This window comes from Scyliorhinus canicula, chromosome 21 (genome assembly GCF_902713615.1).
Source record: "Scyliorhinus canicula chromosome 21, sScyCan1.1, whole genome shotgun sequence".
NCBI lineage: Eukaryota > Metazoa > Chordata > Chondrichthyes > Carcharhiniformes > Scyliorhinidae > Scyliorhinus > Scyliorhinus canicula.
The window spans coordinates 18,066,236-18,090,433 of NC_052166.1; the positions used below are offsets into that span (position 1 = coordinate 18,066,236).

The 24,198-nt window shown below is 46.1% G+C and overlaps 1 protein-coding gene across 5 annotated transcripts in view; it reads right to left on the reverse strand.

The window, feature by feature from the left end:
- LOC119955438 (tetratricopeptide repeat protein 28-like) overlaps positions 1-24,198 on the reverse strand; it is a 390,291-nt gene that overhangs the window by 111,130 nt on the left and 254,963 nt on the right. The gene's annotated exons all lie outside the window — the stretch shown is intronic.

The window sequence follows — 24,198 nt, forward strand, 5'->3', positions numbered from 1 at the left end:
TAAAGCACGTTAGGCCTTGCCCTAACAAGCCTTACCCTAACAGGTCTTGATCTACGAGGCCTGTATCTATCAATCCTTTGCTAACAAATCTTGCCCAACAGATAATAACAATAATAATAATCTTTATTGTCACAAGTAGGCTTACATTAACAGTGCAATGAAGTTACTGTGAAAAGCCCCTAGTTGCCACATGTCGGCGCCTGTTCAGGTACACAGAGGGAGAATTCAGAATGTCTAAATTACCGAATACCAGGTCTTTCGGGACTTGTGGGAGGAAACCGGAGCACCCGGAGGAAACCCACACAGACACGGGGAGAACGTGCAGACTTCGCACAGACAGTGACCCAAGCCGGGAATCGAACCTGGGACCCTGGCGCTGTGAAGCCATAGTGCTAATCACTATGCTACCTCGCTGCCCCAACAAGCCTTGAACTATCAAGCCTTGAACTATCAGGCCTTGACATATCAGGCCTTGATCTACCATGCCTTATCATTACAAGCCTTGGCCTTTAAGACATTGCCCAAAAACCTTGCCCTAACAGATCTTGCCCTAACAAGCCCTACCCTAACAAGCCTTCCCCTAACAAGCCCTACCGTAACGAGCATGGCCTGAACAAGCTTGTCCTATCAGAATTCTCCTGAACAAGCTTCACCCTAACAGGCCTTTCAGGCCTAACAGGCCTAACAGGCCCTAACAGCCCCTAACAGGGGCTGGTTTAGCTCACTCGGCTAAATCGCTGGCTTTTAAAGCAGACCAAGCAGGCCAGCAGCACGGTTCGATTCCCGTACCAGCCTCCCCGGACAGGCGCCAGAATGTGGCGACTAGGGGCTTTTCACAGTAACTTCATTGAAGCCTACTCGTGACAATAAGCGATTTTCATTTCATTTCATTTCATTTCCCTAAGAGACTTTACCATAATAGGTTTACATAAGAACATAAGGAGCAGGAGCAGGAGTAGATCTTTCAGCTCTTCGAACCCTCCCTGTCATTCAATGAAATGATAACTTCAACACCATTTTCCTTTACTATCCCCCTGTCCCTTTATGGTTTTAATATCTATAAATGTTTTGACATACGCAATGACTGAGCCTCCATATCCCACTGGGGTACAGAATTCCAAAGATTTCCAACACTTTGAGTGAAGAAATTCCCCATCATCTCAGTCTTAAATGTTCTGTCCCTTATTCTGAGACTGTGTCCCCCTGGTTTTTGACTCCCCCCCCGCCCCCCCACGCCCCCCCAACTCCACAACCCCACCTCCCCATCACCAGCACCATCCCAGCCAGGGGAAACATCCTTCCTGCATCAACCCTGCTGAGCCCTGGAAGACTTTTTCATGTTTCAATTAATCCACCTCTCTTTCAATGAAACTCCTGAGACTAAAGGCCCAATCTATTTAATATTTCCTCCCAGGACGCCTCCCGTCATCGAGAAGCACGCTGTGGGGAGGCCAGAGATTCTCGCCCATTGATTTGGACTATGAATAGTTGGGGACCAAAACGTATCCTAACAAGCCTCCCCATACAGGCCTTACCCTACCTAACCGTATCAGGTTACAGCCTTTACCCTAACATTTCTTATCCTAAAGGACTGTACCCTAACAGACCTTAGCTAGTTAACTGGCAGGGCTTGACTGTTTACTCACCTGCTTTGATCCTCTTCAAGATGTGGATGGTTCTCCTTCTTTTCTAAGACACCATATTTTTCCTCAAGGGATCGCGTCCTGACGTTTTAGCCCAGCAATGTTCTTGTCAACCGCGTGCTGCGGCAGCAGTCCTACCACGCACCTTGGGTCCTTCTGCTATCTGTGTTACAGATGTAACACAGAAACAATTTTCAAGCCTTCCATTATTTTGTGCTGCAGAAGCCCTTTAATGAGTGACATCAAAAATTGGGGCTTTCCACAGGATGGGATGTGCAGAACACAATTGTATGCACACCTTGCTAGGCACAGCTCCCTCCCGCAGAGTGCCAATAACAGGAAATCATACAACAAAACATAATTAAAGAATGCTTCAGCAGGGTAAGGGTTACTCACTGTGTAGCTGTGATATTTCTGTTTATTCAGCAGGGTAAGGGTTACTCACTGTGTAGCTGTGATGTTCCCGTTTATTCAGCAGGGTGAGGGTTACTCACTGTGTAACTGTGATGTTCCTGTTTATTCAGCAGGGTAAGGGTTACTCACTGTGTAACTGTGATGTTCCTGTTTATTCAGCAGGGTAAGGGTTACCAACTGTGTAACTGTGATGTTCCTGTTTATTCAGCAGGGTAAGGGTTACCAACTGTGTAACTGTGATGTTCCTGTTTATTCAGCAGAGTGAGGGTTAATCACTGTGTAACTGTGATATTCCTGTTTATTCAGCAGGGTAAGGGTTACTCACTGTGTAACTGTGATGTTCCTGTTTATTCAGCAGGGTAAGGGTTACTCACTGTGTAACTGTGATGTTCCTGATTATTCAGCAGGGTAAAGGTTACTCACTGTGTAACTGTGATATTCCTGTTTATTCAGCAGGGTAAGGGTTACTCACTGTGTAACTGTGATGTTCCTGTTTATTCAGCAGAGTGAGGGTTACTCACTGTGTAACTGTGATGTTTCTGTTTATTCAGCAGAGTAAGGGTTACTCACTGTGTAACTGTGATGTTTCTGTTTATTCAGCAGGGTAAGGGTTACTCACTGTGTAACTGTGATGTTCCTGTTTATTCAGCAGAGTAAGGGTTACTCACTGTGTAACTGTGATGTTCCTGTTTATTCAGCAGGGTAAGGGTTACTCACTGTGTAACTGTGATGTTCCTGTTTATTCAGCAGGGTGAGGGTTACTCACTGTGTAACTGTGATGTTCCTGTTTATTCAGCAGGGTGAGGGTTACTCACTGTGTAACTGTGATGTTCCTGTTTATTCAGCAGGGTAAGGGTTACTCACTGTGTAACTGTGATGTTCCTGTTTATTCAGCAGGGTAAGGGTTACTCACTGTGTAACTGTGATATTCCTGATTATTCAGCAGGGTAAGGGTCACTCACTGTGTAACTGTGATGTTCCTGTTTATTCAGCAGGGTAAGGGTCACTCACTGTGTAACTGTGATGTTCCTGATTATTCAGCAGGGTAAGGGTTACTCACTGTGTAACTGTGATATTCCTGTTTATTCAGCAGAGTGAGGGTTACTCACTGTGTAACTGTGATGTTCCTGTTTATTCAGCAGGGTAAGGGTTACTCACTGTGTAACTGTGATGTTCCTGTTTATTCAGCAGGGTAAGGGTTACTCACTGTGTAACTGTGATGTTCCTGTTTATTCCACAGGGTAAGGGTCACTCACTGTGTAACTGTGATGTTCCTGTTTATTCAGCAGGGTAAGGGTTACTCACTGTGTAACTGTGATGTTCCTGATTATTCAGCAGGGTAAGGGTTACTCACTGTGTAACTGTGATGTTCCTGATTATTCAGCAGGGTAAGGGTTACTCACTGTGTAACTGTGATGTTCCTGTTTATTCCACAGGGTAAGGGTAACTCACTGTGGAACTGTGATGTTCCTGTTTATTCAGCAGGGTAAGGGTTACTCACTGTGTAACTGTGATGTTCCTGTTTATTCAGCAGGGTAAGGGTTACTCACTGTGTAACTGTGATGTTCCTGTTTATTCAGCAGGGTAAGGGTTACTCACTGTGTAACTGTGATGTTCCTGATTATTCAGCAGGGTAAGGGTTACTCACTGTGTAACTGTGTGATGTTCCTGTTTATTCAGCAGGGTAAGGGTTACTCACTGTGTAACTGTGATATTCCTGTTTATTCAGCAGGGTAAGGGTTACTCACTGTGTAACTGTGATGTTCCTGTTTATTCAGCAGGGTAAGGGTTACTCACTGTGTAACTGTGATGTTCCTGATTATTCAGCAGGGTAAGGGTTACTCACTGTGTAACTGTGATGTTCCTGTTTATTCAGCAGGGTAAGGGTTACTCACTGTGTAACTGTGATGTTCCTGTTTATTCAGCAGGGTAAGGGTTACTCACTGTGTAACTGTGATGTTCCTGTTTATTCAGCAGGGTAAGGGTTACTCACTGTGTAACTGTGATGTTCCTGTTTATTCAGCAGGGTAAGGGTTACTCACTGTGTAACTGTGATGTTCCTGTTTATTCAGCAGGGTAAGGGTTACTCACTGTGTAACTGTGATGTTCCTGTTTATTCAGCAGGGTAAGGGTTACTCACTGTGTAACTGTGATGTTCCTGTTTATTCAGCAGGGTAAGGGTTACTCACTGTGTAACTGTGATGTTCCTGTTTATTCAGCAGGGTAAGGGTTACTCACTGTGTAACTGTGTGATGTTCCTGTTTATTCAGCAAGGTAAGGGTTACTCACTGTGTAGTTGTGTGATGTTCCTGTTTATTCAGCAAGGTAAGGGTTACTCACTGTGTAGTTGTGTGTTGTTGCTGTTTATTCAGCAGGTTATGGATTAAATAGTGATGTATAAGGTGACTGAGTGTGTTTGTTTGTGGTACGGTCTGTATAACAGATGGTACACCTTAGGTGAGGCAGCCCGATGGAGGAATCTATTTCCAGCAGTACACATTCATTTCCGGTGTGCAGCAGTTTATCTTGTTGGAAGTGAGGACATTCGCAAGGCAGAATCTCATGTGCACTTTTCATTCAAGTGCACATCTTATGAAAGGGAGAGAAACAATTAAACTCATGGACACACAATCAGACAACAGGTAACAAGCAGATGCATAGAACAGCATGCACACAGAGATACAAACATACAGCTGAAGACATGCTCGGGTAGATATATGCTGACAAGCATATATATGTATAATGACACATGAAGATATATATACTGTCATGTACTGATATCTATACACTGACACACACAAGAAATGCATAGATAATAATGACACCAAGATATATTGTACTGACATGCACAAATATAAATAATTCTGACACGTACACATATATATTCAGAAACAAACACTAACATTATTCACAGAGAACCCACTTTTGATATGCAGTGAATAGGCAAACTGTGAAGACACTCGTATTTATCCGAAAGCTGTGAGACAGGAAACGCTCGGAACCAGCAGAAATCAGAAGCTGGGTACTTGTGACAGAGCTGTCTGCACATTTCTGATAAAGGACAGCAAGTAATCTCTCACATTGCATTAGAGTGTGGCCTAAATAGGTTGGCTGGATTTTATTATTCTGTGTTCGTGAGCTCCCTATGTTTGTTTCAGTCACGTTCTAGATAACACACTCCTGGAGCCCCAAGGGAGCGCAATCGTGGTGCCGGCTGAACCAGAGACTGATAGGTGCTGAAGGGTTTTAGAATGGTTGTGTGGTGGAATGGGTAACAGAGCAGAGTGTCCTGGACGCTCTAAGACCTGAACTGAAGCCGAGCTCAGTTGGACTGAGTGAAGTACTCAGCTGTGGCACAGTTGGTAACCCACTCAGTCAGAGTCAGAAAGTTGTGGGTTCAAGACACACTCTGATAGACTTATGCAAAATCTCAGCTAAGACTCCAGTGCAGTATCAAGGGAGTGCCACACTGTCGGGAGATGCTGGGTACGATTCAGTGGAAAAAGGTTGAAGTCCACTTTTGGGCGTGTTTGGGCACATCTAGCCAACATATTTCGGCCACAGTCTGAGAGATTACTTGCTGTCCTTTTCTAAGTGCTTTTTTTTGGTCCTCGAGGGGTTTCTCTCCACCAACGACACACTAGGAACGGCTCCACATAGGGCTGTCACCAACAACCCAGGTTCACTTCTTGTACCAGCTGAGGTTATCCATGAAGGTCCCGCCTCCTCAACCTTGCCTCTCGCCTGAGGTGTGGTGGCCCTCAGGTTAAATCTCCCAAAAGGGGAGCGCAGTCTTTGAGGACTATGGCAACTTTCATTTTGATTTCATTTCAGAGCCAACATGCATCCTTTAATCAATGTCACGAAAACAGGTCATCACATTGCTGCTTGTGTGACCTTTGTGAAAATTGGCTGCCGTGATTTCAACATCCCAACCGTAATTATACTTCTAAACTACTCACGGCTGTATAGTGCTTTTGGGATGACCGTGGATAATGAACAGAGCTAAATAAATGCAACTTCACTGTCTCAACTCTTCTTTTCTCTCAGTCAGAAAGATCCTGAGTGAATTGAGCTGGCGACTAATATGGGTATTTCACAAGTAGCTCCTTAGGTCAGTACTTGTCAGTTACTGCCATATTGAAGGTTTTACTTCAATGGGAGTTGACTCCTACAGTCCAATAACTACTTGTGTGGCAGTGATGCCTGAGCAACAACAGTAGGATCCCTCTTGTGGCCTCAGCTATGTGAGTCTTTCTTCAAAGATGGACTCAGAGAAAATTTGGAATGACAAGACTTGATAATTGTTATATTACACATTAAATGAACGAGCAGAGCAATAGTTAACAGGCTCACTCAGAATCAACTAGGACCTCTTGCCTCTCAGTAAGACGTTTTGTAGGCTGATGATCAGTACTAAGCATTAGCAAAGGTGATGTCTTCCATTAAACTGAGACCTTGTCAAACTGTCATAGGTAAGTCAGTAGTGTTATGGGATCTTTTACAATTAGAAAAAGGCGAGCCGCTGAGGCTAACGTTTATCTGTCTAACAACAGCTCCAAAAATACCGATCAGCTGCACATCGATCTCCTTAATGTTTGTGGCACTTGCTATCTGCACACCGGCTGCTGAAATTCTTTACATGTCAGTCACAACATGTCAAAAGCAATTGCTTCGCTGTGAAGCACTTTGGAACGTGCTGAAGCCATGAGGTGTCCTGTATGAAATAATAAATCTTTCTTATAACTATCATCAAGCAGTGACACAAATTAAAGGAATGTTTTGTTTTGCCATATCAGTGGATCACCTTGTGTGACTTGAACAAGAAGTTTTTTTTTAACAGTCCTGTCAGAATGTTTGACTCTCTCAGCCTCCCCAGTTGTTTAAAAGCCTGGGGAACAGCCCAGAGCTCTGATTCTATCAAAAGCCAGATTCTATCATTGCTCTTTTCGTAACAGGGACCAACGGGCTTCCATCAAAGTGAGCATGAGATGCCCTTGAGAAGGTAATGGTGAGCTGTCATTGTTAAGTGGTTGGCGAGGTTATTGGTGAGGAGTCCACCATTTTACCGAGGGTCTGGGTTTTCTCGACTTGCTCATGGGTGATTCCCTTTCCTTAACCAGATGTTTTTTTAATGATAATCCATGATCATTATTACTGAAACCAGCATTTTATACCATATTCAGTTCATTGATTGAATTTAAATTCCCCACTTACCTTGATGGGGTTTGAACCCCTGTCTCCAGAGCAGGAGTCCAGACCTCTCGGTTACTCGTCCAGCAGCAACCACGATGCTCCTATTCCCAGGCACTTGGTGGCTGCTGGGTGTCCTTTTACAAATTTGCAGAAATATATTTTGCTTGAACAACTTTAAATATAATGCTTATTTTCTGAGCTTTTTTGTGTCATCAACAAAGGAATATCCTGCAACTCGACAAGTCGGTGCAATCGTGTTCCGAAATTCTGGGATTGCATTCTGCTGTTGTCCGGATCCATTTTTAACATATTCCCAAAATATAATAAAACTGCCAGTCCACTTGCTTCGTTATTTCTTGTGCACAAACTTGCACAAACATACACGCGCGCTCACACTTGTACCTGGCAGCTGTGGCTCCGTCAGAGCAGTCCCGCCCCCGAATCACAGGGCCTGCCATGCTCAAGTCCCACTCCAGGGGCACCAGCACAAAAATCAAGGCTGATTCTCCAGTGCCATACTGAGGGAGTGCTACACTGCCAGAAGTGGTGTCTTTCCAATGAGACGTTAAACCAAGAGTCCTGACTGCCTGCTTGGGTGGGTGTAGAAACGTTCTCCCCGGTGTTCTGGTCAATAGTTATCCCGCAATCAACATGAAAAATTCTGCTTATTACCCTGTTGCTGTAGAACATAGAACAGTACAGCACAGAACAGGCCCTTTGGCCCTCGATGTTGTGCCGAACAATGATCACCCTACTTAAACCCACGTAACCCGTATACCCGTAACCCAACAATCCCCCCATTAACCTTACACTACGGGCAATTTAGCATGGCCAATCCACCTAACCCGCACATCTTTGGACTGTGGGAGGAAACCGGAGCACCCGGAGGAAACCCACGCACACACGGGGAGGACGTGCAGACTCCACACAGACAGTGACCCAGCCGGGAATCGAACCTGGGACCCTGGAGCTGTGAAGCATTGATGCTAACCACCATGCTACCGTGAGGCCCTAATGTGTGGGGGTTTCCTGTGCGCAACTTGGCTTCCACGTTTCCTGCATTTCAACCGTTTTCTTTTACTTATTCATTCATGGGCAGGCCAGTATTTGTTGCCTTTCCCTAATTGCCCTTGAACTGAGTGGGTTGCTTGGCCATTTCTGAGGGCAGTTAACAACCAGCCACATTTCTGCCGAGTCTGGAGACACGTGTAGGCCAGACCAGGTAAGGTCGACAGATTTCCTTCTAGCGAACCAGACAGGTTTTTACTGAAATTGATGATAGTTTCATGGTCAACGTTACCGAGGCAAGCTGTTAGTTCCAGATTGATTATTTCAATTGAAGTTCCACCAGCTGCCGAGGTGGGATTTGAACCCATGTTCACAGGGCCTCTGAATTATGTGTCCAGTGGTGTTAGCACCAGCCTACTATCTCTCCCAGTGTCTACACTTCAGATGTACTTCATTGGGTGTGGAGCGCTTTGGGGCATCCTTGGTTGTGAAAAGCACTTTCGACGCAAAGTCTTTCTGTTTTGTCCTTTTAACAAGCACACACCTGCACATGCCCATATATATATACACACGCATACACACACAGACACACACACACACACGCGCACACCTACTTACCTGCATTCACACCCACAAGTATACTCAGACATTTTTTTAGGGGGTCAGGACAACAGAAAGCTCAGTCACTTGATGTGGAAAAAGTAGGAGTGTCAGTAAGAGTATCAAAGAGTTAATGTTGGATGGTGAACTAAGATTCGCAGAAGCTGCAAATAGAGATGTGACATGATGAGATGGATGGGGTAGAAAAATAATCACAAGAGGTTTAGGTTTAAGATTTGGGAGGGAATACTGAACACAGCTCACAACATCTCCAGCCTAAATAGAGCAAAAACTGGGCTCTTCAGCCTAACTCCTGCACATGATCCCCCTGCCTGCTCTCTGGACACAATTCTAACATCACACAATGTGACTGACACAAACTACATCACACAGTGTGACTGACACAAACTACACTGCATAGTGTGACTGACACAAACTACACTGCATAGTGTGACTGACACAAACTACATCTCACAGTGTGACTGACATACTACACTGCATCGTGTGACTGACACAAACTACATCACACAGTGTGACTGACATATTACACTGCATAGTGTGACTGACACAAACTACATCTCACAGTGTGACTGACATACTACACTGCATAGTGTGACTGACACAAACTACATCTCACAGTGTGACTGACATACTACACTGCATCGTGTGACTGACACAAACTACATCACACAGTGTGACTGACATATTACACTGCATAGTGTGACTGACACAAACTACATCTCACAGTGTGACTGACATACTACACTGCATAGTGTGACTGACACAAACTACATCTCACAGTGTGACTGACATACTACGCTGCATCGTGTGACTGACACAAACTACATCACACAGTGTGACTGACATATTACGCTGCATAGTGTGACTGACACAAACTACATCTCACAGTGTGACTGACATACTACACTGCACAGTGTGACTGACATACTACACTGCATAGTGTGACTGACACAAAATACATCACACAGTGTGACTGCACATACTACACTGCGTAGTGTGACTGACACAAACTACACTGCATAGTGTGACTGACACAAATTACATCGCACAATATGACTGACATATACTACACCGTACAATATGACTGAAACAAACTGCACAACCCAGAATTACTGAGGCAAACTATACCACACTGTGACTGACACAAACTGTAGCACAGTGTGACTGACAAAAAAACACCACACAGGACTTCCAATGGTGGCAATGGAGTGAGTGGTCACACATTTGGTGGCTCCCGCTCAAGGTGGAATTGTTTGGTCCTTTTTCACCCGATTTAGGGGGTGTTTGCTGGCCGGGGGTTTCTCGAAGTGCGACAGAGGGAAAGATGGCGGAGGGCTCTGGGGCATCATTGTCTGTCCAGTGGTCTACAGAGCAACTGGTGGACTTCCTGAATGCTAAGTTCCAGCAGTAGAGTCATGAGGCCTCAGAGGACCTGGCTAAGGTGGTGGAGCCACTCAACGTGACTATTGAGAGAGGAAGAGAGTGGAGCAGAGTTTTGAGGTGCAGGGTTCTGCGCTCCAGAGGGTGGAGGAGTCAATGGTGGAACATGAGGACCGGTTGGCCTCATTGGAGGCAGAGATGGTGCTCGTGGCGGAGGGCCAAAAGAGGCTGATGAAGAAGGTGGAAGAGGAGGCAGGATCTCTGGATTGTGAAGTATTGAGTCGTCAGCGGGGGGGGGGGGGGGGGGGGATTTTTTTTTTTCTGTTTGGGCTGGGGGTTTGGGTGAAAAACTAGAAAAGGTGGAGCGGATGTCGGGGTGGCAGCGGGGAGAGTGAGGGGTGTTTGTTGGGGGGGGGGGGGGTGTCGGGAAGTTGTTTCCTGTTGCCGCGGTTGGCTTTTGTGTTTCTTTGTTGTGTATACATTTGAAAATGCCTTCAATAAAATGGTTTTTATGGACTGAACTGATCTCTCAATGCATCATCTCTAATGTTGTCGCACTACATTCTGTATGCATCACCCAATGTTCATGTCTATGTATTTACCTTGTGTATTTACTGTATATCCTATGATTTTCATGCATGGACGATCTGCCTGGACTGTACACAGAACAATACTTTTCACTGTACCTCGGTACACGTGACAATAAATCTAAATCTAACCAGATACAAACTAAACCACGCAGAGTGACTGAGACAAACTACACTACAATGTGACTGACATAAACTACAGCACACAGAGTGACGGACACAAACTCCATCACAGTGTGAGGAAAACAAACTCCATCACAGTGTGACTGAGACAAACTACACTACAGTGTGACTGATATAAACTACACTACAGTGTGACTGATATAAACTACACTACAGTGTGACTGACATAAACTACACCACACAGAGTGACTGACACAAACTCCATCACAGTGTGATGGACACAAACGCATCACAAGGTGTCACATAATTTTCTGGATTTTTACACTGTCTTCCCTTTGAACATCAACATTTCACTAGCACTTGTTTGTCACTTTGGTTTTGACACAGTTTAGTTGTCCAGCGAGGTGACATTGGAGCTCTGGGGCGGGATTCTCTGGGAAGTGGCGGGGCGGGCAGAAATGGCACAGTGGTGTGGCGGGAACCACCGGCATGGGGCCGCCCCATTCCGCACGTTCAGGGGCTAGGCCGGTGCCGGAGTGGTTTGCGTCCCGCCGACCGGCGTGGAAGGCCTTTGGCGCCGTGCCAGCCGGGGCCGAAGGGACTCTGCCGGCCAGCGCGGGTCTGCGCATGCGCGGGAGCGTCAGCGGCTGCAGACGTCATCCCCGCACATGCGCAGGGGGGGGGGTTCACCTTCCTAACGGCCATCGCGGAGCCTTACACGGCCGGTGCGGAAGAATAGTGTTCCCCCCACGGCACAGGCCCGCCCGCAGATCGGTGGGCCCCGATCACGGGACAAGCCGCCGTGCGGGCACCCCCCGGGGCCAGCGCCCCACGACCTCCCGAGGACCCCGGAGCCCGCCCACGCTGCCAGGCCCCGCTGGTAAGGAACGTACTCCAATTTACGCCGGCGGGACCTGCATAGAACAGGCGGGACTTCGGCCCACCGCAGGCTGGAGAATCGCTGGGGGGGGGCGCTATGAGCAGCCGCCGACCGCCGCGGCGCGATTCCCTCCCCTGCCAAATATCCGGTGCCGGAGAGTTCGCCAGCCGACTGGGGCGGGATTCACGCTGCACCCCACCCCCCCGGCGATTCTCCGACCCGGCGGGGGGTCGGAGAATCCCGCCCCTGATCTCAGCTTCACTGAGCAACAGCTTCACTCAACACTGGCACCCAACAGCTCTGATTAAACATCTGATTGATCTGGGGCCTTCCGGTGGCGGCTATGAAGTAGTAAGTCGCACATTTAGTGGCTCCCGCTCTGGTCGGACTTTTGGACATTTGCCCCCGATTTTCTACCGGACTTGAACTGTAAAACTGATGACAGAGGCAATTGTTACTGAATTCCCACATTGGTGCATGGAGAGAAGGACTAGAAGTGCTCGTAAAGGTAGAAACAGAAAGACAGAGAAGGCTTGGGCTGAAGCTGCAGCAGGAGACAGCATGGCGGAGGACCGGACCTCTGCTTGTCGACCCAGCGGTCAACAGAGCAGCTGATGCAAGTCATTCAGGAAGGCTTTGCTGAGCAGAATCGGGACTGCTGGGACCCGATAAAATAGTCAATTGAGTGGTTGGAGCTTAGATTGGATGCCCAAGGTCGGAAGATCCAGAAAGTAGAGAAGGCACTGGCTGACCAGGAGGAACATCAAACTGCGGTGGAGTTGGAGGTGGGGATGCTGAGAGACCAGCAGAAAAGGCTCCTGGAGAAGGTGGAGGACCTAGAGATTAGGTCCCACCGGCAGAGCCTGAGGATCGTTGGACTCCCGGAGGGGTCCAAAGGAGTGGACGCTGGGGCATACATCACAGATATGTTTGAGAAGCTGCTGGGGGATGGGGCATTCCCCCGACCCTTGGAGGTGGACAGGGCTCACAGAGCACTCATAGAATTTCATAGAATTTACAGTGCAGAAGGAGGCCATTCAGCCCATCGAGTCTGCACCGGCTCTTGGAAAGAGCACCCTACCCAAGATCAACAACTCCACCCTATCCCCATAACCCAGTAACCCCACCCAACACTGAGGGCAATTTTGGACACTAAAGGCAATTTATCATGGCCAATCCACCTAACCTGCACATCTTTGGACTGTGAGAGGAAACCGGAGCACCCGGAGGAAACCCACGCACACACGGGGAGGATGTGCAGACTCCGCACAGACAGTGACCCAAGCCGGAATCGAACTTGGGACCCTGGAGCTGTGAAGCGATTGTGCTATCCACAATGCTACCGTGCTTCCCATACTCGCGAAGAAGCCGCAAATGGGACACCCCCCGAGGGCAATGGTGGTGCAATTCCACAGGTACTTGGATAAGGAGCGCATTCTACAGTGGGCCAAGCAGACACGGAGCTGTAAGTGGGACAACAGCATCCTGCGGGTTTACCAAGACCTGAGTGTGGAGATGGCCAGGAGAAGAGCAGGCTTCAACCAGATTAGGTCGATCCTTTTTAAGAAAAAGGTTAAGTTCGGATTGTTGTATCCGGCCCTTCTCTGGGTCATGCACGAGGTACAGCACTTTTATTTTGAGTTGCCTGAGAACGTGCTGGACTTCGCGAAAAGGAAAGTACTGGTGGCGAACTGAGAACTTTTGAACTTTGCTGCAATGTTCATGGTTTTTTGTTTTGTTTTTCTGTTCTTTTTTAAATAAAAGTTTCTCGTTTTGTGGAAGCTGTTTGTAATGCCTTTTGCATTGATTTGGGACCAGTGGCAGAGCTGAGTGAGTTAAGGTTTTCATTTGCACTGTTGGGGGATGGAGGTGTGCTTGTTAGATCTTGGTGTTTTTCTGTCGGGCAATTGTTTGATGTTGGAGTATGTTTGTATGAGCGGGGGTGGGGAGGTTGGGAAGGGAACAATAGGTGGGAGACTATCCGGTTCCAGGGATGGGGCCACCAAGCTAGCTGGGCGCTAGCTCTCGGAAACGCAGTGGGGGATGTGCATAGGTTCGGTTTATTAAAGGGGTTGGGTTACATTGTGTTGTTAATGGGGGAGGAGGAGGATAAATGTTCTGCTGACAAGGGAGGGACTTGGGCTAAGGGACGGAGAGGAGGTTGGGGGCAGAGATCCAGGGATCATCCCTTTGTGTCCTCAGCACTGGCCTCTTGGTACCATGTCCGCTCCCTCGGCTGGACAGTGGGAACTCCCTTCATTACGTTTGGCCCAGAGGGTTTGCCACCCACCTCAGGCCCACCTGCAGAAATCCCGCCTCAAAAGAAAATCTGGGAAAAGAGTTAGGTAGTGGGAGATCAGAGGCTGGAGGTTTTGTTTTTGTATCTGAATAATACCACAGGAAATTCAATTTGCATTTACAGTACAAGTTAAAAGCTCTTAGGAGCCAATTGTGACTGTAGCAACCTCATCAATCGAGTCTTAAGTCTAGTACTAGACTCTGGCTGGCTTCTAGTTCACAATTATAGTTCAAAAAGTGTGGCTGGGATCCCAATTTCTGAATTTAAATGTGAATGGAGCATGTGATTCTGAATGGTCTGTTAAATTTAATATTCCTTCACCACCAGCTCTCAAACTGTTTGAACTTCTTATACTCTCCAATACCACCCCCCACACCCATCGCCCAGTCATAATTGAAGCTGAAAGAGTACATATTCCTGAGCCTTGCCCGCAGGGTTAAGCCCATTTCCATTGTCAGCTGAAAGGCCTGTAGTGTTGTGTTGCTGGTTTGTCCTTTGTACTGCCAGGATATTAAAATCTCCCAAAACTTGCAGTAGATACAACAACCCATCAAACCCACATTAGTGAGGTACGATATGGCATTTATTCTCTCCCACTTCATTTTGCAGAGAGTAAGCAGGTCCAGCATGGCACTGCATACTGCCCTCAAATCCATCAGTACCTGAAGGGGTGACGGCAGAGGGGTGCCCAGTGAAAGTGGCCCTCAGACTCACCAAACTTTGCAGATGAAATGGGAGTTGGGAGTGGGAAATATAACAAACAATGAGGAGGATAGGAATAGGTTTCTGGGCGATATAGACAGACGGGTGAAAGGGACCCATGTGTGGCAGATATGATTTAACACTGGAGAAGTATGAAGTGATACATTCTGGTGGAGGAATGAAGAGAGGTGAAATGAACTAGATGATACAATTTTAAAGGTGGTGTAAGAACAGCGACCTGGAGGTGCTTGCACACACATCATTCGATGGTTGAGGAATAAACAGATTAGATGGTTAAATGTGTGCCGAACAGGGAAGTATTGGAGACACCTATTAGTCATTGGCACCAATACTGGGTTTAATTTGGGGGCAGCAGGGTAGCATGGTGGTTAGCATAAATGCTTCACAGTTCCAGGGTCCCAGGTTCGATTCCCGGCTGGGTCACTGTCTGTGTGGAGTCTGCACGTCCTCCCCCTGTGTGCGTGGGTTTCCTCCGGGTGCTCCGGTTTCCTCCCACAGTCCAAAGATGTGCGGGTTAGGTGGATTGGCCACGCTAAATTGCCCGTAGTGTCCTAATAAAAGTAAGGTTAAGGGGGGGGTTGTTGGGTTATGGGTATAGGGTGGATACGTGGGTTTGAGTAGGGTGATCATGGCTCGGCACAACATTGAGGGCCGAAGGTCCTGTTCTGTGCTGTACTGTTCTATGTTCTATGTTCTAATTTGAACCAGACTGTGACTAGTGTCCAGACAAGTCAAATAATGAGGGCAGCAGGTTTGAGGAATGAGTAAATTCAAAAGCAATAAGAGCAATGTCAAGACTGCACAGCAGAGTAATGATTAGGGAGAAAGAAGCAGTGATTCAGGAAAGGACATAAAGGTTATAAAATATTAGTGACTAAAGGTAAGATCAGAGAAAAGTACAAAACACTACAGCTCGGGCATCATATCTTAATGCAAAAGGCGTTCACAATAATATTAGTGAATTCATATCACCGATATAAATGAGTGAGTTTAATCTAACAGCTATTATGGAGATGTGGTTGTAAAGTGACCTTGGTTAAGAACTAAATATTCGAGGAGAATTAACTTTTAGAAAAAATAGGCTAAACGGAAAAGAAGTGGAGAATCCCTAATAATAAAGGATTGGACAAAGTAAGCAGAGAAAAAGTATTTCTGCTCAGAACTGAGAAACAGATTCAGTTTGGCTGAAATAAAGAGGATAAATCAGAAAATTAGAGGCATGTCACAAAGGTAAAATACTAATCCTGAGAGACTTCCATTTTCATAAAAGATCGGGCAAACCAAATTTTCAGTAATAGTGCAGAGAACAAGTTATTGGGGTGCATTCAAAGTACTTTACTAGATCAGTAAGTATTTTTAGTTGTAATATTGTGCAATGAGAAAGAATGAATTAATAACCAAGAAGCCGCTGGGGAAGAGTGATCATAACATAGGAGTTTTTGTTAATTGAGTTTGAGAATTATCGAGTTAAGTATGAAGCTCAGGTCTAAGCCAAATAAAATCAACGTTAGCATGCTGGCTAAAGTAGATGGGCATCTTAATTACAATATATGATGGTCATTAAGAAATGGCAAACATTTAAGGAAATAATGCATAATTCACAACAAATATAAATTTGAAATGAAATGAAATGAAAATCGCTTATTGTCACAAGTAGGCTTCAAATGAAGCTACTGTGAAAAGCCCCTAGTTGCCACATTCCGTTGCGCCTGTTCGGGGAGGCTGGTATGGGAATTGAACCGTGCTGCTGGCCTGCCTTGGTCTGCTTTCAAAGCCAGCGATTTAGCCCTGTGCTAAACAGCCCCTTTATTTCAGCACTAAAAAAAACACAGGCCAAGTGATTCAATTATGGGGGATTGGAAGAATTTTCGAATTGTGAGGATTAACAAAGAAATTAGTATAGAGAAAAGAAAACATGAAAGAGCTGGTTGGACATATAAAAAGAGAAGTCAAAGTTTTTAAGGAAGAGATAAGTGAAAGATCCATCTTCACAGCAGAAGATGTTAAAAAATTCCAAAAATAGTGAGGAACCAAGGGTTTGACGAGCATGGGGTGCACTTTCCAAGGGCCGGTGCAAACTCGATGGGCCGAATGGCCTCTTTCTGCACTATAAATTCTGTGATTCTAGGTAGTGGTATTATCACTGAATGAGTAATTCAGATACTTAGGCTTATGTTTGGGAATCCGGGTTCAAATTCCACTCTGGCAGGTGTTGAAATCAGAATTGAACAAAAATTCTAACAATGACCATAAAACTGTTGTGCACAATTCAAGAAGATAAATTTAAAGAAATTAGTTTTAGCAAAGAAATAGCACTGGAGAAATGAAGGGGGTGGTAACAAATCGCCTGGGCCTGATGGCCTACACTCTAGGTTTTCAAAGAGGTAGCTGCAGAGATAGTTGATCTTCCAGAATTCCCAGGTGCTTAGAATAATCCTCATGGACCAAATAAAAAAAATAACCTCACTGCTCAATAAATGAACAAGGGAGAAAGCAGTGGACATGTAGGCCAGTTTGCCAGACAAATGCTCGAATCTATTGTTAGGGACGTGCTTGTTGAGCACTTAGAAACCACAATATAATTTGACAATCAACCTGGTTTTATGAAGGGGAAATTTGTTTTTTGAGGTTGTAACTTGTAGGGTAGATATCAGGTAAACCAGTGAATGTATTGTGTTTAATTTTCAAAAAAGATACTCGACAAGGTACCACACAATAGGTTATTTCACAATATTGAGGATAATGGGATTGAGCGTAATATATATTAGAATGGATTGAAAATTGGTTAATGAACCAAGTAGGAGTACCACAAGATCAGTGAATCATCTAATACAATTACTTAGATTAGGGGACGGAATGTAATGTATCAAGTTTGCCAATGATTCAAAGTTAAGGTGGAAAGTAAGCTGTGAGGAGGAGAAAAAGAGGTTGCAAAAGGATACAATTAGATGAAGTAAGTGGGCAAGAATATGGCAGACGGAGTATCATGTGGGGAAATAGCAAGAAAAAATAGAACAGCATTTTTTTAAATGATAAGAGATTAGGAAACAGAGGGAATGGGTGTCCTTGTATATGAAACACAAAGTTAACATGCAGGGAGAGGAAGCAGTTAGCATATTAGCCTTTCTTACAAAAGTATTGGCGAATAAGAATAAAGATGTCTTAGTGCGATTATATAGGACATTGACGAGATCACAGCTAGACAACCTCGTACAGTTTTGGTTTCATGTTAAATCATGTTTTTGCATATACTTGGTGCATAACATGACCACACTCCCCTCACCTGCCCGCTCCCAACCCACCCTTCAACCATGACATGCTATACTCCCGTTGCTAGTTAGCCTTAATATTTTGCCCCAAAATTGGATGTTTACTTGTCTGTACCTTATAACTAGGTGCAGGGAATCAAGCAGGTGATACGGGATGTATTGCGAAGGTGCGCAGGAGTTTAAGGCACACTAATGCAGAACAGACCACACGTAAAGAAGGACAAATATGCCCCCCCCCCCCCCCCCCCCCCCCCCCCTATTAATGGTAGACTTTTACACTCGGTGAATGGGTTGTGGGGTTTTTGAGGTTTCAAAGGTCGATGTATGTGGCAACACCTTCAGTAATTGGATAGTTATTTCATAGAGCCCACAGAGGCTCGTTGGGCTGAATGGCTGAAATGAATCTCTCTCCTCAGAAGCTACCTGACCTGCTGAGTATTTTCAGAATATTCTGCTTTTATTTCAGATCGCCAGCATCAAAACAAAATGTTTTTAAAAACAAAATCTTTAAATGCAGTGTTGCTGATTGCTGCAAAATGCTTCCTGAGTCAATCCCATCGTGGTACAGCTCCTCTCGGGCTGCACAAGATTGAAACACACTGCAGTTAGCCGGACAGCTTCAGCAACACAGGAGCCACAGGCTGTCAAATCAGACTCTGATCTCCAAAGCAGTCCGGAGATATTATCCAATCAGACTCTGATCTCCAAAGCAGTCCGGAGATATTATCCAATCAGACTCTGATCTCCAAAGCAGTCCGGAGATATTATCCAATCAGACTCTGATCTCCAAAGCAGTCCGGAGATATTATCCAATCAGACTCTGATCTCCAAAGCAGTCCGGAGATATTATCCAATCAGACTCTGATCTCCAAAGCAGCCCTGAGATATTATCCAATCAGACTCTCATCCCCAAAGCAGTCCCGAGATATTATCCAATCAGACTCTGATCCCCAAAGCAGTCCAGAGATATTATCCAATCAGACTCTGATCCCCAAAGCAGTCCTGAGATATTATCCAATCAGACTCTGATCCCCAAAGCAGCCCTGAGCTATTATCCAATCAGATTCTGATCCCCAAAGCAGTCCTGAGGTGCTGTCCAATCAGGACCACATTCCTAAACATAATCTGTGAAGATTTACAGTCACACCACAACTCAAGCTGATACGCTGACTAAACCCTGTTTGTCACAACATCACAAGAAGGGTAGGATTTTATGGGACCCGCCCTCCGCAGGACTGGAAATTTCCACCCAAAAAGCCAACGGACCTTTGCTGGTCCCTCAAATTTAACGTCCCGCCTGCGATGATCCCGCTGCGGGTTGGACTGGAAGATTTAGCCCGACGTGTGATTTGTTTATCAATAAGAGCCTGAGATGACATGACATCCAAACTGATCCTGCCTCCATACCAGCCTTCATGCACTGGGAATCAGACCCTATCTGAGACATTTTCAATTTATCGTTTAAAAGAACCTCATCACAGTCGTTATCCGAATTAGAACACTCGAACTAGGAGCAGGAACAGGCGATTCAGCCCCTTGAGCCCACTCCGCCATTCAATAAAATCCGTAATCTCCTCTCGGCCTCAACTCCACTTTCCTGCCCTTTTTTCATAACCCTTCCACCCTTGCTACATAAAAATCTGTCTATCTCCTCCTTAAATTTAATCAGTGTCCTGGCATCCACGTCACTCTGGGGGAGTAAATTCCACAGACTCACGACCCTTTGAGAGAATTTCTCCTCCTCTCTGTTTTAAATCTGCGACCCCTTATCCTTAAATTATGACCTCTCATTCTAGATTGCTCCACAGGAGGAAGCATCAGCTCTACGTCTACTTTGTCAATACTTTTTATCATCAAAAGCAAGTATAGGGCTGAAGGGACACTGCACAAATTCATACTTGATAGCACGGTAGCATTGTGGATAGCACAATTGCTTCACAGCTCCAGGGTCCCAGGTTCGATTCCGGCTTGGGTCACTGTCTGTGCGGAGTCTGCACATCCTCCCCGTGTGTGCTCCGGTTTCCTCCCACAGTCCAAAGATGTGTAGGTTAGATGGATTGGCCATGATAAATTGCCCTTAGTGTCCAAAATTGCCCTCAGTGTTGGGTGGGGTTACTGGGTTATGGGGATAGGGTGTAGGTGTTGACCTTGGGTAGGGTGCTCTTTCCAAGAGCCGGTGCAGACTCGATGGGCCGAATGGCCTCCTTCTGCACTGTAAATTCTATGTATTCTATGTACTTCTATCTGAAGCTTACTGTTGGAATTCTATCAATTTAACTGTCCGTATTTTCATGCCAGTCAAACCTGCTCCCAGCCATGTTCAACCCTAATCATAGTATTTTTTTAATCATAGAATTTACAGTGCAGAAGGAGGCCATTCAGCCCATCGAGTCTGCACCGGCTCTTGGAAAGAGCACCCTACCCTAGGTCAACACCTCCGCCCTATCCCCATAACCCAGTAACCTCACCCAACACTAAGGGCAATTTTGGACACTAAGGGCAATTTATCATGGCCAATCCACCTAACCTGCACATCTTTGGACTGTGGGAGGAAACCGGAGCACCCGGAGGAAACCCACGCACACACAGGGAGGATGTGCAGACTCCGCACAGACAGTGACCCAAGCCGGAATCAAACCTGGGACCCTGGAGCTGTGAAGCATTTGTGCTATCCACAATGCTACCGTGCTGCCCTAAACCTTAACCAATGTGTGTTTCTGTGTTAACGATCATTCAGGGAGTTCATGTTGCTGTGGCAACATGCATGTTGTAACCCAGGGCTACGGATAGTGATGGTAGAGGCTCCAACTTTATTTACATCACACGTCTGACCAGGAATCTCTCCTGCTCTTGCTGCCTGCCATCGGTGTGTGCCAGGAGGATTTGCAGGTTGATACTCAATCTGTTTGGCCACGTTATGACTACACTTTTTTTGGCTATCAAGTCCTCGGGTGTAATCAAACTTTCTGGGTTAGAGGCAATCATATTCAACTCTGACCCTTCGATATTCAACCTCACCTGATGAGAATCTGCCCAAACCCTGCAATATCCAACTTATCACTGATCAGGCTGAGCCCACACTTGCAATATTCAACTGTTCATGCTGTATCCTGCAATACCAAAATTATACCCTGGAGCCTTGAAATTACACATTGAATTACTCAAGCTAGACTCTGCAATAACTTGGACCCATAATTACACACATTGCACCCTGCAATATATAAATACGCCTAATCTACTCAAACTATATTCTGCAATATTCAACCCACATCTTGAAATATTCAAACTCTAATCTGAAATACTCTAACCACCCTGATATATTCAAATTCCATCCTGAAATACTCAAGTTCTCTAAAATACTCACACTATATCATGAATACAATGAAACACTCAAACTACACATGAAATGTTCAACCCACAGCTTAAATGTCAGGTTGCCCCCTTTTCATAGATATGGCCTGTCCACAATGATAGTCACCATGAAGTAGCATTCCGCAGTCTGCCTCCAGTCCACACCATGCAACGCTGAGACAGCATCCTGGGATATCCAACCTGCATTTGTGATATGATGACTGTGATCTGACGGTTAGGTGGATTGGCCATGCTAAATTGCCCTTAGTGTCCTAATAAAAGTAAGGTTAAGGGGGGGGTTGTTGGGTTACGGGTATAGGGTGGATACGTGGGTTTGAGTAGGGTGATCATGGCTCGGCACAACATTGAGGGCCGAAGGGCCTGTTCTGTGCTGTACTGTTCTATGTTCTATGTTCTATGTATGCAGCAAGAGGCCAGTAGTGCACAGCCTGATGCCCATGGCTAGTGTCACATAGCCTAATGCATGTGGCTCGTGACAGCCTGGTTTGCATGGTTAGTGGCACATAGCCTAATGCATGTGGCTCGTGGCAGCCTGGTGTACGTGGCTAGTGGTACACTGTCTGGGACCTGCAGCTAGCAGTACACAGTTTGGTGACTTCTCTGAAATTTGCCCACATATCTGCTCTTCTATTTCGGAGGCCACGATAACAGTCCGAGCAATGTGATTGCTCCTTTTTGGTTTTAAGTTCTACCCATGTGGCTTCATTTGAAGAGCCTTCTAAGATGTCATTCCTCCTTCCTGCTGTACTTTATTCCTTTATCAAAATTATGCCATCCCCTCCTCTTCTACTTCCTTCCTTGTCTCGCCTGAAGATCCTATATCCTGAAAATGAGCTGCCAATCCTGCCCCTCTCTAAATCATGTGACAGCAATGGCATTATATCCCCACATTTTAAGTTTGTGCCCTTAACTCATCAGTCAGTTCATCAAACTCTGCGTATCTACCCTTTCTGAACAATCTCTTAAGATCCCAAACCCCTACCATGTTAGTTTAAATCCTTCCCAACAGAACGAGCAAACCTCCCTACAAGGACGCTGGTCCCATTGCATGTCCAAATGCAGCAAGACCTGGACAATATCCAGGCTTGGGCTGACAAGCGGCAAGTTACATTCGTGCCACACAAATGTCAGGCAATGACCATCTCCTACAAGAGTGGATCTAACCATCGCCCCTTGACATTCAATGGCATTACCATCGCTGAATCCTCCACAATCAACATCCTGGGGGTTACCATTGATCAGAAACTGAACTGGACTAGCCATATTAATACTGTGGCTACCAGGACAGGCCAAAGGCGAAGGATCCTATGGCGAGTAACTCACCTCATGAATCCCCAAAGCCTGCCCACCATCTACAAGTCACATCAGGAGTGTAATGGAATACTCTCCACTTGCCTGGATGAGTGCAGCTCCAACAATAATTAAGAAGCTCAACACCACCAGTCCGCTTGATTGCTCCCCCTTCCACAAACATTCAAACCCTCCACCACCGATGAACAGTGGCAGCCATGTGTACCATCTACAAGATGCACTGCAGTAACTCACCAAGGTTCCTTAGACAGCACCTTCCAAACCCATTTGGAAGGACAAGAGCAGCAGATACCTGGGAACCCCACCACCTGGAGGTTCCCCTCCAAGTCACTCACCACCCTGACTTGGAAACATATCGCCGTTCCTTCACTGTCTCTGGGGCAACATCCTGGAACTCCCTCCCTAACAGCACAGTGGGTGTACCTAAACCTCAAGGACTGCAGAGGTTCAAGAAGTCAACTCACCACCACCTTCTGAAGGGCAACTAGGGATGGGCAATAAATGCTGGCCTAACTAGCGAAGCTCACATCCAGTAATTTAATTTATAGAAAGAATTTGGTTCCGGTGCAACCCGTCCACCTTGTACAGGTCCCATCATCCCCCACATTGGTCCCAATGTCCCAGACTCTAAAGCCCTCCCTCCCGCACTATCTCTCCAGCCACACATTCATTTGGACAAACTGCCTATTTCTGTAGTAATCCAGGGTAGGCTATCTTCTGCATCCAGTTTTTTAATCCACTTTCTTGCTCCCTCAATTCTGCCTGCTGGACCTCATCATACCTGCTTCTACCTATGTTATTGGCACCAATATGTACCATGATAAATAACTGTTCGCCCCCCCCCCCCCCTTCCCCCACCCGGTTTCACTGGCCTCCCTGACCCTGGCGCAGTCTGGTGTCCATAGCCAGTGGTACATCCTCTGGTCCCCGAGGGTAGTGGTACACCGTCTACTGCCCCATTTAGTAGTACATATTCTGGTGCCCATAGTTGTGGTACACCGACTTGTCCCCATGGTTACTGCTACACAGTCCGATGCCCATAGTTAGTGGTACAGTCTGGTGCCCCAGTTAGTGATGCACATTCTGGTGCCCATGGTTAGTGGTACACACCCTGGTACCCCTGCCCAGATTATTCATGAAGGCCCCACTTTTTCAACCTTGCCCATCACCTGAGGTACGGTGATCCTCAAGTTAAATCATCACCAGTCAGCTCTCCCCCTCAAAGGGGAAAGCAGTCTCTGTTCATCAGGGACTATGGTGACTTTACTTTACCGGTGCCTGTGGCCAGTGATACACAGTCTGGTGTCCCGGTTAATGGTACACAGTCTGGTGCCCTGGTTAATGGTACACACCCTGGTCCTTGTGGCCAGTG